This window comes from Papaver somniferum, chromosome 9 (assembly GCF_003573695.1).
Source record: "Papaver somniferum cultivar HN1 chromosome 9, ASM357369v1, whole genome shotgun sequence".
NCBI lineage: Eukaryota > Viridiplantae > Streptophyta > Magnoliopsida > Ranunculales > Papaveraceae > Papaver > Papaver somniferum.
The window spans coordinates 48,093,140-48,104,104 of NC_039366.1; the positions used below are offsets into that span (position 1 = coordinate 48,093,140).

General features: G+C 34.3%; 2 long non-coding RNA genes and 1 other non-coding gene across 16 annotated transcripts; all 3 read left to right on the forward strand.

Annotated features, from left to right (window-relative positions):
* Positions 1 to 346: 346 nt before the first annotated feature.
* On the forward strand, positions 347 to 6,517 carry LOC113307733. 12 transcript variants are annotated; one of them, XR_003339267.1, is made up of 7 exons: positions 347 to 727; positions 988 to 2,025; positions 2,873 to 2,934; positions 3,031 to 5,890; positions 5,993 to 6,051; positions 6,218 to 6,242; positions 6,344 to 6,517. It is a non-coding gene; the product is annotated as an uncharacterized LOC113307733 (long non-coding RNA). The 12 variants fall into 12 exon arrangements; XR_003339270.1 differs by having other exon boundaries at positions 6,003 to 6,051; XR_003339268.1 differs by having other exon boundaries at positions 3,031 to 3,126; positions 3,629 to 6,051.
* A 562-nt stretch (positions 6,518 to 7,079) lies between these two features.
* LOC113307734 lies at positions 7,080 to 10,426 on the forward strand. Of its 3 annotated transcripts, none has more exons than XR_003339278.1 (3): positions 7,080 to 7,168; positions 7,299 to 8,655; positions 10,165 to 10,426. It is a non-coding gene; the product is annotated as an uncharacterized LOC113307734 (long non-coding RNA). The 3 variants fall into 3 exon arrangements; XR_003339279.1 differs by lacking the exon at positions 10,165 to 10,426 and adding an exon at positions 10,060 to 10,157; XR_003339277.1 differs by lacking the exon at positions 10,165 to 10,426 and having other exon boundaries at positions 7,299 to 8,855.
* TRNASTOP-UCA lies at positions 7,125 to 7,196 on the forward strand. The gene has a single exon. It is a non-coding gene; the product is annotated as a tRNA-Sec (tRNA).
* Positions 10,427 to 10,965: the final 539 nt, after the last annotated feature.

A 10,965-nucleotide genomic window follows, 5' to 3' on the forward strand; every position in this document is an offset into this window, starting at 1 on the left:
AACGTTTGGTACCCAACAAATGACCGATACATTGATTTGGTATCCAACATTTTAAAAATTAAGGGATGGTACTTGGATCCGTCATTGACTGTTAAGTCAACCTGATGACCCGGCTATGTGTTATCTATATGATCATTGTTATAAAAAGACATGCACTTTGACTCTGTGATCAAAGAGTCAATCAACAGACAGGATCTAATGGGGACCCCTATCCTGTGGTCGGGAAGCTCCGGATTGGTTTTTCCATTGGACGGCTGAGAAAGTTACGGGACTGTTAAGTGGGTCAGTGTGGTGAACGAAATATGGGTGGGTGGGTGCCAATCCGTCGTCTAAATCCTGATTTTATCAGACACTTCTCTCTTTTGCTCTTTCACCTCAGTAGGAATCAGAGGGAAAAAAAATCAGTATTCATCAAACGGAGACGTGAAAGTGATGAATCTCAAGCTTGATTATCGAATCTCTCTTATACTTTGGAAAAAAAACTAAAGAAAATAAGGATTTGTTTCAGCAAAAGTTTGAATCACCTGTTCAGGCACCAAATATTTTTGATAGTTTAATTAATGGATCCAAATTAGGGTTTTTTCTTTACTTTGATTGATTATTCGTTGGTGATAGTAATTAGGTGAGATCTGAATCATGAATATGGTGAACGAGTTAGAAGCGATGAATCAAAAATTGGAGGCAAGAAAAGTGGTGGTGGGATTTTGTGCGTTTTTAATATTTTTGGGTATTGTTAATTGATTTACATCTCATAATTTTTCAAATGTTGTTTCATCGGTTCCTAAAATTGATGGTAATTTTTTGGCTTACTTGGTACGGAAGAATCCCACATGATGTGAGGTGTGATTTTGCGTTGGAGAGTAATTTTGTTGAATTGAATGAGGAACTTCATTTAGTCTTCATGATTTTGAATTTCAGTGCATTTAGCACCTTCCCATTCTTCCAAATTTTCGGATTTGTATCTAATTATTCTGAATGTGATGGCAGGATTGTCAAATTGTACTGGCTCTGAGGATTCATGTGGTCCTCCAATACATGCAGTTCAGCTAGCCATGGAAGGAAGAATACAGCTGCCGGTTTGACTGTAAAAGATGCAATAATAATAAAAGAAAGAGTTCTGCTAAAACTGAGGTATTTGAGCTGGATCTTAGTTCCATGGCTTTAATGAGAAAGTTTGTCACATAATTGAAGTCTTTGGATCTTCCACTCATCCACGCTGAACATCTTTATGTGAGTATTTAATAAATCAAGAAGTTTATTTTCATTATCCTTTTGCAGTTTCTACTTTCTTATGGTGTTATATTTGTACATGAGATGCAATGAGTGACTTCTTTCCTAGAGTTGAAACACATTTGATTTTGGTTCTGATTCAACTCTCTCTCAAGTATCTCAACTTGGAGAAGTGGGTTCGCGATATTGATGAAGCTAATTTGTGGATCGTCAAATACGTCTACTACCTCCAGAAGATCGGACATGAAGTAAATCTTAGAAGTAGAGTATTTAATCCCTGCGATTATTAATATTTCCCCGCTTTGGATATTATTTTGAAGATTCTTCAGTGTTAGGTGTAGTTGTGATTCCTTTACATGTTAAGAGATGTATGATTAGATTTAGAATGGAAGACAGACCGAAAATTGCGTGAATTTGTGTACATGTTAACATTTTTGAACATAAAAAGATCAGTAAATACGTTCATGTTTTCCAAATGGAGAAGACCAGTATATGGAAGTCCATTGAATTGTAAATATACGTATTAACACTTCCTTTACTAAGCACTTAGCACCTCTAACAATTTAACTTACACAAGTGTGGTTTGCGTAAACAATTTGTTCTACAATCATCATAGCCTACAAAAAGGTTGGTTAGCCTGAAGCAGTCAGGGAATTTGGAATCTGCATAGCCTTACTAGCAAGTTGCTGGGCTTTTAATCCTTATAGGCCTTCCTAACAATAATCTCTGTTGTACAATTACCTGTTGAAGCTGTTATTGTTACAACCGCCAGTGTTATTGGAGGAGCTGTTATTGGTGCGTTTTTTGGAACCCTTCCACCTGTTTTGTATAACTGCAGTATTTTTGAGTGATGTTAACTCAAATTAACATGACTTCTTAATGTTAATTGAAAAATTTTAAAAACGCTATAGGCCTTGCTGTTTTTGTGAGTTTGTTATAGATTGTAAAGTAAAATCCTGTACTAGATTAGCCATTTTTTTTAAGTGCTGCATTACTTTGATTCCTAAATTAGGAAAGGTTTATCTCTAAGATTCTATAATTTTCTCATATTCACCATATGCTTTCATACCAACTCCGGTGAATATCTCTAAGATTCTATGGCAAGTTGCTGCAAGATGTTTCATAATAAGTAGTTATTTTAAAAACTCTCCCCTCTAATCTCGAAATTCAATAATAGGCTGTAACTTTTTTATTGATATAAAGCTATGAACTAAAAATTAGCATTCAAAAGTAGAACAAGTAATAACGGGGCCTGTAAAAACTCAACCATGAAGATTCTACCATCTAATTTTGTTAATTTTTGGCTCCGTTAGTATCGTTGGTAACTTTATTGTTTTTGACTACATAATTTTCTTTTTTGGATGAAGCCACAAAAGGGATGAAATATGAGGCTTTATGAATGAAGACACTGTGGTTCTAATCATTTTTCATATGCGCTACGGCGATGTTACCTCTCAGGCCCCTTTTCTGCCAGATTAAGATGCATTATCTCATATACCTATCTTTGTATGATGCAGTTTATGATTATGTCATTCATGTAGAGAAAAACTCTGATGATGATGAGTTCACAAGTGACGAATGTGCTTCCCCAACGATATTGTGTATGATAACGTCTGTTAATTGGGTTTTTTGCAATTCGTAGATCATGTAAGTTCTGCACAAACTACGACGATTAGGGTCACATGGGGCTAATCACAAATGGAGGTATATATGCAGTATTAATTATTGAGATTCACAATATAAAAAAATTATTGAAGTTTTGTGTTTGTTATTCTGATTAAGTTGCATTTGAACTTGAAGTGCTAGCTTCTCTAAAGACTCCGAGCTTCTCAAAACATGGGCGTGGAAGATTCAGTGTCCTGTAACCTGCTTCAGCAAATCCTGGAAAAGAGATTGGTAGCTCCAAAACCCCTCTCATATCATTTTATTTGTTAAGTGTTATTTCCTTTCTTATGTAGTTTGAACATTCAGTAATTAAGTGAGTTTTCTTTTAGTAATGCAACTTAGTATGGTTGTAACTAATCAAGTAAAAACTATTGATGAGAGCAAGTAAAACTATTGATGAGAGCGTATAATTCTTATATCAGATGCCTAAACTCAGTAGACACAAATATAGTTCTTCATGTTTTAGGTCACGTGCGCTATATGGTGATGCTCGATAATAACATATGCAACTTTAAAAAGATTAACTGTTCCGGTTATATGCATTATTAGAAATGTAACTCATTATTTTATGCACTGTAGAAAGAAGATAATTTTCTCTTTTCACCTTTTCTTTTTAGTTTTTAATCGGATTCTATTTCCACCTGTGTGATTCCTTTTCTGCTCTCCAGAAAAACGATATACCTACGCTTTCTTCTTTGGTTCGTACTTGATTTTCGTTTTGTTTTGGATGTAGAGAGAGACTAATTTGAACAATGGGTGTTCCATCAAACAAAACTTGGTACATATATTTCATTTTGCATTTTTTAAGTCATCATCAGCATCGACCTCTTATTATTTCATTTAGGCTCATCCTTTATCGACTTTTATCTTTAATTATACGATTATCCTGTATATAATCCTTCTCTTCGTAATATGCAATATTTAGGTAGAAGGGGGGCACATGGGCATGTTCCGTATGTCATTTAGAGAGTCTTGACCTTAGGTGTACATATTGTCATTTGTTAATAGGAAAATTTTGGTGCATTTTACTTATTATTACTGATATTTCTCATTGTTTTGTTTATTCCATATATTTTTTTGTTCATGCCCAGGAATGAGATGTATATGTTAGTTTTCCCAGTTGATGAAAAAGGATAATCAATTGTTCTTTTAAGAGATGCGTCGCGTTTCTTCGTAAGAACTATTAATTTCTGATCAAAGAATTGTAACCTGGACATTAATGTAGTAACTACTACTGTAATTCTCCCAAAGATATTTTCTTCGATGTAATTAGAAAGTATATAGGTTTAACATCTTAAAATTCTCGGGATAGGTATCTGCTCCGTGTTGAAGCACAACCCCGTAATGGGTCGACCATTGTTGGTGTGTTGCATGCTACGAGCCAACACTTCGCCCGCTACCCAGCGTTGACATTATTTCAAAGGAATAGGTTAACCACATCTTTCAACCAGTTTTAATATTCTCTAAATTTCCTTTCTTATCATTAACGGCTTCATCGTTGCCATATATCTGAGTCTATAAATGCTGTGCTCACTCTTTATTTTTGGTAGAAACAGATTAGTGATAGATCACACGTCGTTTCCACTTTTGAATTCAAGTTTACACTTAATCCCTTAAACAATGAAAAAAATTAGAACACTGAGTTTCTCCATTACAAGAATCGCCTGCCTATTATTCTCTATCCCAGGCACTCAGCTCAGAAACCTACATTTGTGCTTCAACTGTCGGCAACAAGCATGTTTCAGATTCTGATGAAGATAAGTTCTCAAATGGACTTTCCCAGGTCAAAAGATTGTTGAACCGTTTTTGGTTACCAGTTTAAACTAATCTTTGTTTGCGTCAATCCGTATTTATTACGTATATGCATGGTTATTTGTTGTTAGATTCCCTATTTGTTGTAAGGCAGTGTAGGCAATAGTTGGAAACCAGTGTAGTTTTTTACTGGGATGCACTCTACTTAGCCACTGTCAAGTTCTAATTTATTGGTTCACTAGATTAATTTTTTCTCTTGAAACCATAATGAAAATGTTTCTTGGGAATCTAAAGGTTTATAAACATAAACTAACATTTTAATAATCTCGATTTGTGTCAATCCTTATTTATTACGTATATGCATGTTTATTTGTTGTTAGATTCTCTATTTGTAGTAAGGCAGTGTAGCTGGAAACCAGTGTAGTCTTTTACTGGGATGCACTCCACTTAGCCGGTGTCAAGTTCTACTTTATTGGTTCACTAGATTATTTTTTTCTCTTGAAACCAGAATGAAAACGTTTCTTGGGAATCTAAAGGTTTATAAACATAAACTAAAATTTGAATATTCCTATGACATGGATATAAAAAGTAATTGTAGGTGATGCACAGACCATTCACTCTCCTCCAGACTTCTACCTGAAGGTAAATTTATTTGATTCATTATTTGAATAGCTCTTATCTCTAAAAGACCAAGCCCTGGATCTCACTAACGTTAACTTGGTAACACTCGATGATCTGAGGGTTTATCAGCAATCATTTATTTAGTTGCATTTGAGCATTGAGTATCATACATGATGATTTCCATTTAAAAAATAAAAAATTAATGGATTGCACCAAGCATAATATCATTTACCTATGTTCTCTACATAATGGATAAAATTAGGCTAACTATGGTTTATTTTTTTTAGCTACAAAGATAATCTCATGAGAAGCTTGGCCAAACTTTTTATAGAACTTGAGGAGTCTTTTCTAGCTGAGCATCAGATTTCTGAATTAGATGTAAATATCTTACTTGCGTAACTTTCGTATGGATTAGTTTTTCTTTCAGAAGACTTCATTAGATTAAGGTTGTTGGGTGATCGTCAAATTCTAGATTATGTCTTCTAAAATTTTCTAAGATTCTAGAGAGAGGGAGCTAACTGGAGTTGAAATATCTTCAAATTGTGTTGCTAATGAGTGGAAGGAAGAAAATGACAAAACCAGACCTGTTAAGGAGTGGCTTGAATATTAATGGTTGTTCTAGGTATTTGTTTCCCTTTGAATAACATCCTAAGAATCTTTCTTCCTCGATTCGTGTTTTAATTATAACTTTTTAGACTACAAGTATAAACTAATTCTGTTTCAGCTTTTCATAGAGTGAAGGCTAGATGCCATGGTTGCGAACTTTCTGCACATACTTTTCAGGTATACTCTTGGTTCAATTTTTAAGATACATGATTTTTACTTATAGAAGCATGTAGCTTACTGAAAGGTTACTTTATTTATTAGTAGTGCGGGAAGAAAAATCAATCTTTTGGTTTTTCTCTTCTCTTATTTAGAAGAGTTATAACTAATTCAAACTATTCTACAGGAGTGGAGATTGTTAGAAGAGACATGTAAGTCAGTCCTTAGCATTGACAACAATTGACATTGTGCTTAACGCTGGCAAGCCATCTGTTATTTTAAATTTGTTAACACTACTGGTAGAATTATTCAGGTGTGTCTTCTCAATCACGGTGTATGTTAAGCAAAGTAAGTTGTGGCATTTCCAACCAGTTGAAAAGAGGATGAAGCAAATATTGAATATCCATCCGTAGCTTGGTGGAAAAGGAACCTTCTCGACAACGATAAGTTGGACTTGATAAATTTATTTCTGGCATAACAGAGAAAAGGCAAGTCTCTAACTAGCAGTCAACTTATCTGCTTAATATAGAATAGTAGCTCCTCGGGTGACCATGTAATGTAGAATCATATATGTAGAGTATAAATAGATGATAGCTCCGTTGCTGATGATCATGTATTAGTAAATGCAGCTGAAACTGATGGATGCAGTAGTGATACATCCCATCTTTACACATTAAATTGAACTTATCATGCATATCCTCATGAGCTTTTAGTTTTTAATCTTTAGCAAAATACTCTGTCCGCTATATATGAAAACAAACCCATAACCAATTATGAAGAGTTTGCTTCGAGATGGGTTACCTTCGTCCCGTTTTTGTGACAGTACAGGAATGACATGGTTTAAACCTTTTCGTGCATACGGAGGGAGCTAATTGACTTGCCTTAATGAAATATTTAGTTATGATATTCCAACTAAGAAAGAGTGCGAAAGTTAACTTGCATGTTTTTGATCAAACTTAATATTTTTGGGTGCAATTACGTTTTGGTAGATTCGTAAAAGCAGCGGTGTGTTCTTCCTTTAGATTTTTGATTTTCACATGTTAAATTTCTTTCAGAACAGAGTTTCATGGCTCAAAACGTTTATTAAGGAATATGAGTCTGTGGCACAATGGTAGTGCGTCTGACATCAAATCAGAAGGTTGTCTGTTCGATTCACACCAGATTCAGTCCTTTATGGTTACTGTTTGCTATTTGAATTGGTAACTTACAATATTAGCAAGTATATGCAAGTAAAAATCCCCACTCAAACTTTATACAATTATATGCAGGTACAAATTCGGGGAGGAAAACATTTCTAGCTAGACGTCTCAGCAGCTTGGTTTTTAGGGGAAAATCAGGCTCCAAAAGAAGATTCTCAATAAGGGTATGGAGAATAAACTAGGAAGGCAGCTCAAGGAATGTGATAGTCATTTGTATACGTTTCCGGTTGTAGTTTATGAACTGTGTTTGTTCTCTTTAACCAATACATAAAGGGTTATTATCTGACTTTATTGCTGATTTAGGTAATGGTAGACAAAGTCGGCATGCCTTATGTAGCGCTGTAAAGACGGCAGGTAAGAGAGGAAATGGATGACAATGAAAATATTGTACTGCTCATTGGAGGTGATAATTTGTCGCATAAAGGATAGTTTAACATGGAAAAAGACACAACAGTATAGTGCGACAGATTCTCAGTATTGCATTTGAGTGCAATTTACTTAGTTTGGATATTGTCAAAACATGAAACTGGAGAGTCTGTCCAATTGCCTACATGTAGCAGTTGTTGAAGATGATATTTTGCCAACTATAAGAGTTTGTCCAATTGCCTACATGTAGCAGTTGTTGAAGATGATATTTTCTCAACTATATATGTACATATGGTGACCTACGGTATTTTAACTGGATGATCAGGATCATTAGTATAATGAAACAAAAGGTAGTCATCACTGATTTAATTATTCGTTACTTCCTAGATTTTGTCTACTAGATATACAAAACTTTGTCGCATTTATTTTAATTTTTATCTATTGTCGGTGTGTACTAAGTGTGACCTTCGGCTGGAGAATGAGGATGGTGTATTCTTCATATAGTACTTGCATAAAGTCTTCCCAGGTTTGAAATATCATCAAGATAACTTGGAAAGTGCGACTTATTATGGCTATTATTTAAATTTTTTGTAGTTGGTATTGTTGTCAGTAATGTTGTGTCTGCAATTGCTTGATTATATGGATGAACGGACAACTTCATGGAAAAGCTCATTCGGCCGAAGTCTGCGAAAGCGAAGAGAATATCGTGCATCATCGTTGTCTTCTGAGAAGACGAACATTGCTCAGAACTATATTACGGATGTGCTTTCCATTAGTAGGTTTGATGTGGTGGTAAATGGTGAATGCTATCTAAGTCTTCGCAATAACAAAGGAGGGAATAGGTAGCAGGATCCTATGCGGGACAGAGATATGCTACTTCTTGAGAAAATGGGTACCCACTGCCACTGTATGGAGATACATATGATGATATCATGTTGTAAAAACACGACCGCATCAAAGCCATAACATTGTGGAGTTTATGAACTACATGTATGATTGACCAACAGAGAAAACAAAGCTTACTTCGTCATTGACAATGAAGAATATTTCTTAATACGAGGTACTTTTCTCCCCTTAATACACATTTTTTTTTTGGATTCTTTCATTTGTTAATCCATTGTCATACCATGTGTACATTGTGCTGAAACTATTGGGTTTTTTCTTTTTCTTTTTATTTGGTGAAATTGTGAAAAATATCTTTTGGTTGTATTTCTTCGTTTATTGTTGGTTTTACAATAAATAAATCTGAGTTATACTTCATTCCACTGAATTTATTTCATACTCCCTCCGTTCCATTTTACTTGATGTTGTAGAGTTTTTCACGCAGATTAAGAAATAACATAGAGAGTAAATCTTTTCCAAATCTACCCATATTAATAGCTTCCTAAAAATTTAAAATACCTAGTTTTTAGTTTTTATATTTAGTGTAAATTACGGATTCCGTTGTAATTTACTTGGGATTGAGTATTTATCCTCCATGGAGTGGATTTAAAAATTAGATTAATTATCCATTTACTGATTTCAATGAAAATTAATGATATGATATGATTCCAAAACAAGGGCAAATTAGTGAGAATTTGGGAAAAATATCTAAACACTCGTCTATTTTGGAACATAAAAAAAAACCCTAAAACATCAAGTAAAATGGAACGAAGGGAGTATTTGTGTAATTAATTGACATGGAGTTTGGTACTATTCAACTGCTTTAATCTTTATAGTGGCTAAAGTATGGATCATTTGGGTTGGTTATAATGTAGATTAGTGAATAAATGATCAATCACGCTGCTAACCCATGAAAATCGAAGGGCTTGGGACCCACAATTTGCAATCTTTCAATGCTCAATTTGTGGATGGCTGTGGATACAACTACTTCTAATAAGGTGTATCTAGAGCCAATCCAAATCTATTGGAACCAGTAAAAACTTGATAATTATGGTTGTTTGGGTAGTAAAATAAGTATTATCATCTTCTTCTGTACTAACATACTTTGCTTGGTTGGTTGTGAAACATCCTTAAACCTGTGACCTACCATCCTAAATCGTGTTAAGTATTAGTAATTACATCATAAGTTCTACTAGACTAGGGGTCTAACTTACTTTTGATGTATAGTACATGCTTAATATAGTTTTCTAAAAAAAATTCCGTTCATTTAATTCGATAGTGTAATTAGTTAGTTTACTTTGGAGCCACTGGATACACCATCTTCAAGGATGCAGACAAGTGCCTTTAGGAAATGCAAAAGGCTCCGGGATGGCACATGGAGTAAGCCTTTGATGAGCTTGGCATTTTGCTGCTTTTAACCTCCAATCAGCAGCTATTCAGATATTCTTCTGTACCTTCAACTTATATATATGTAAAGATCATGTGCAAAGCCAAAGAGGAATTATATGTAACCTATACCAGGTGGATATTCATGTCTATAGGTGTGGTTGTTAATGAGATTTTTTTTCTTCATTTTGAACAGGATCTTGGAACTCTGTTTTATCTCTGGCTCTGTAAATACACATTTGTTCAAATGTGTTTCCCTTTAGGAAGAAAATCTATTTAATTATCTGTCATTCTAATGCAGAAGCCGTCCTAAAGAAGATACTCGATTTGATGAATGAAGGCTTGCCATTCAAATTTTTAAGAATGCAGTTAAGAAATCAAGCACTGGAGAGTTACAAAAATGGATAAACTTTGATGTCTTATAATTCATTAGCACTTCTCATAATGTTATAAGTTGTAGTCATTACTTTGAAGTTTCAACACATAATATGCAATGCTTTACCTCCACAATTCTTTATGTTCAAGAGGAAAAAGAAATATTAAAAGATAGTTTTTTTTTTTTCCTTTCTCACTGTTTTAGTGTAAGTCTCAATTACAACTATGACAGGATCTAACCCAACATCTTAAGAAGAGGAAAGGGTTATATTTTTCTTGATTCAAACGACCGTTAACACAGTTATACCACGTCTAAAAAATATTGAATGTCGTATTCGGATTCCCAGTCAAATAGTCAACTCCACATAAACTAAGTAGTTCATGTTGGTCGGTCAATGAGAGCTAATCGAAGACATTAATCATACACTCCAAATTATTGTTTAAAATCCAATGGATAGCTTTAAATCTAGCGATTCAAACCATATCATGTACGTTAGTCGGATGAGAATTCAGTAAGCATGGTGTGTTATCATATACTTCTTTTTGCTTCCTTATTGATTTAAATGTTTGATTTGATTCCCTGGAGGCCCCTCTTAATTACCTTATATTCAAGCTATATCACCTATTAGGGTAGAACAGTTTTAATACAGTCCATCCTCCAAGCTTATCCAACTTACCAGATGCAAGTTTTAGCTCTTCCTAAGAAACTCTAGATCAATTAAATAGA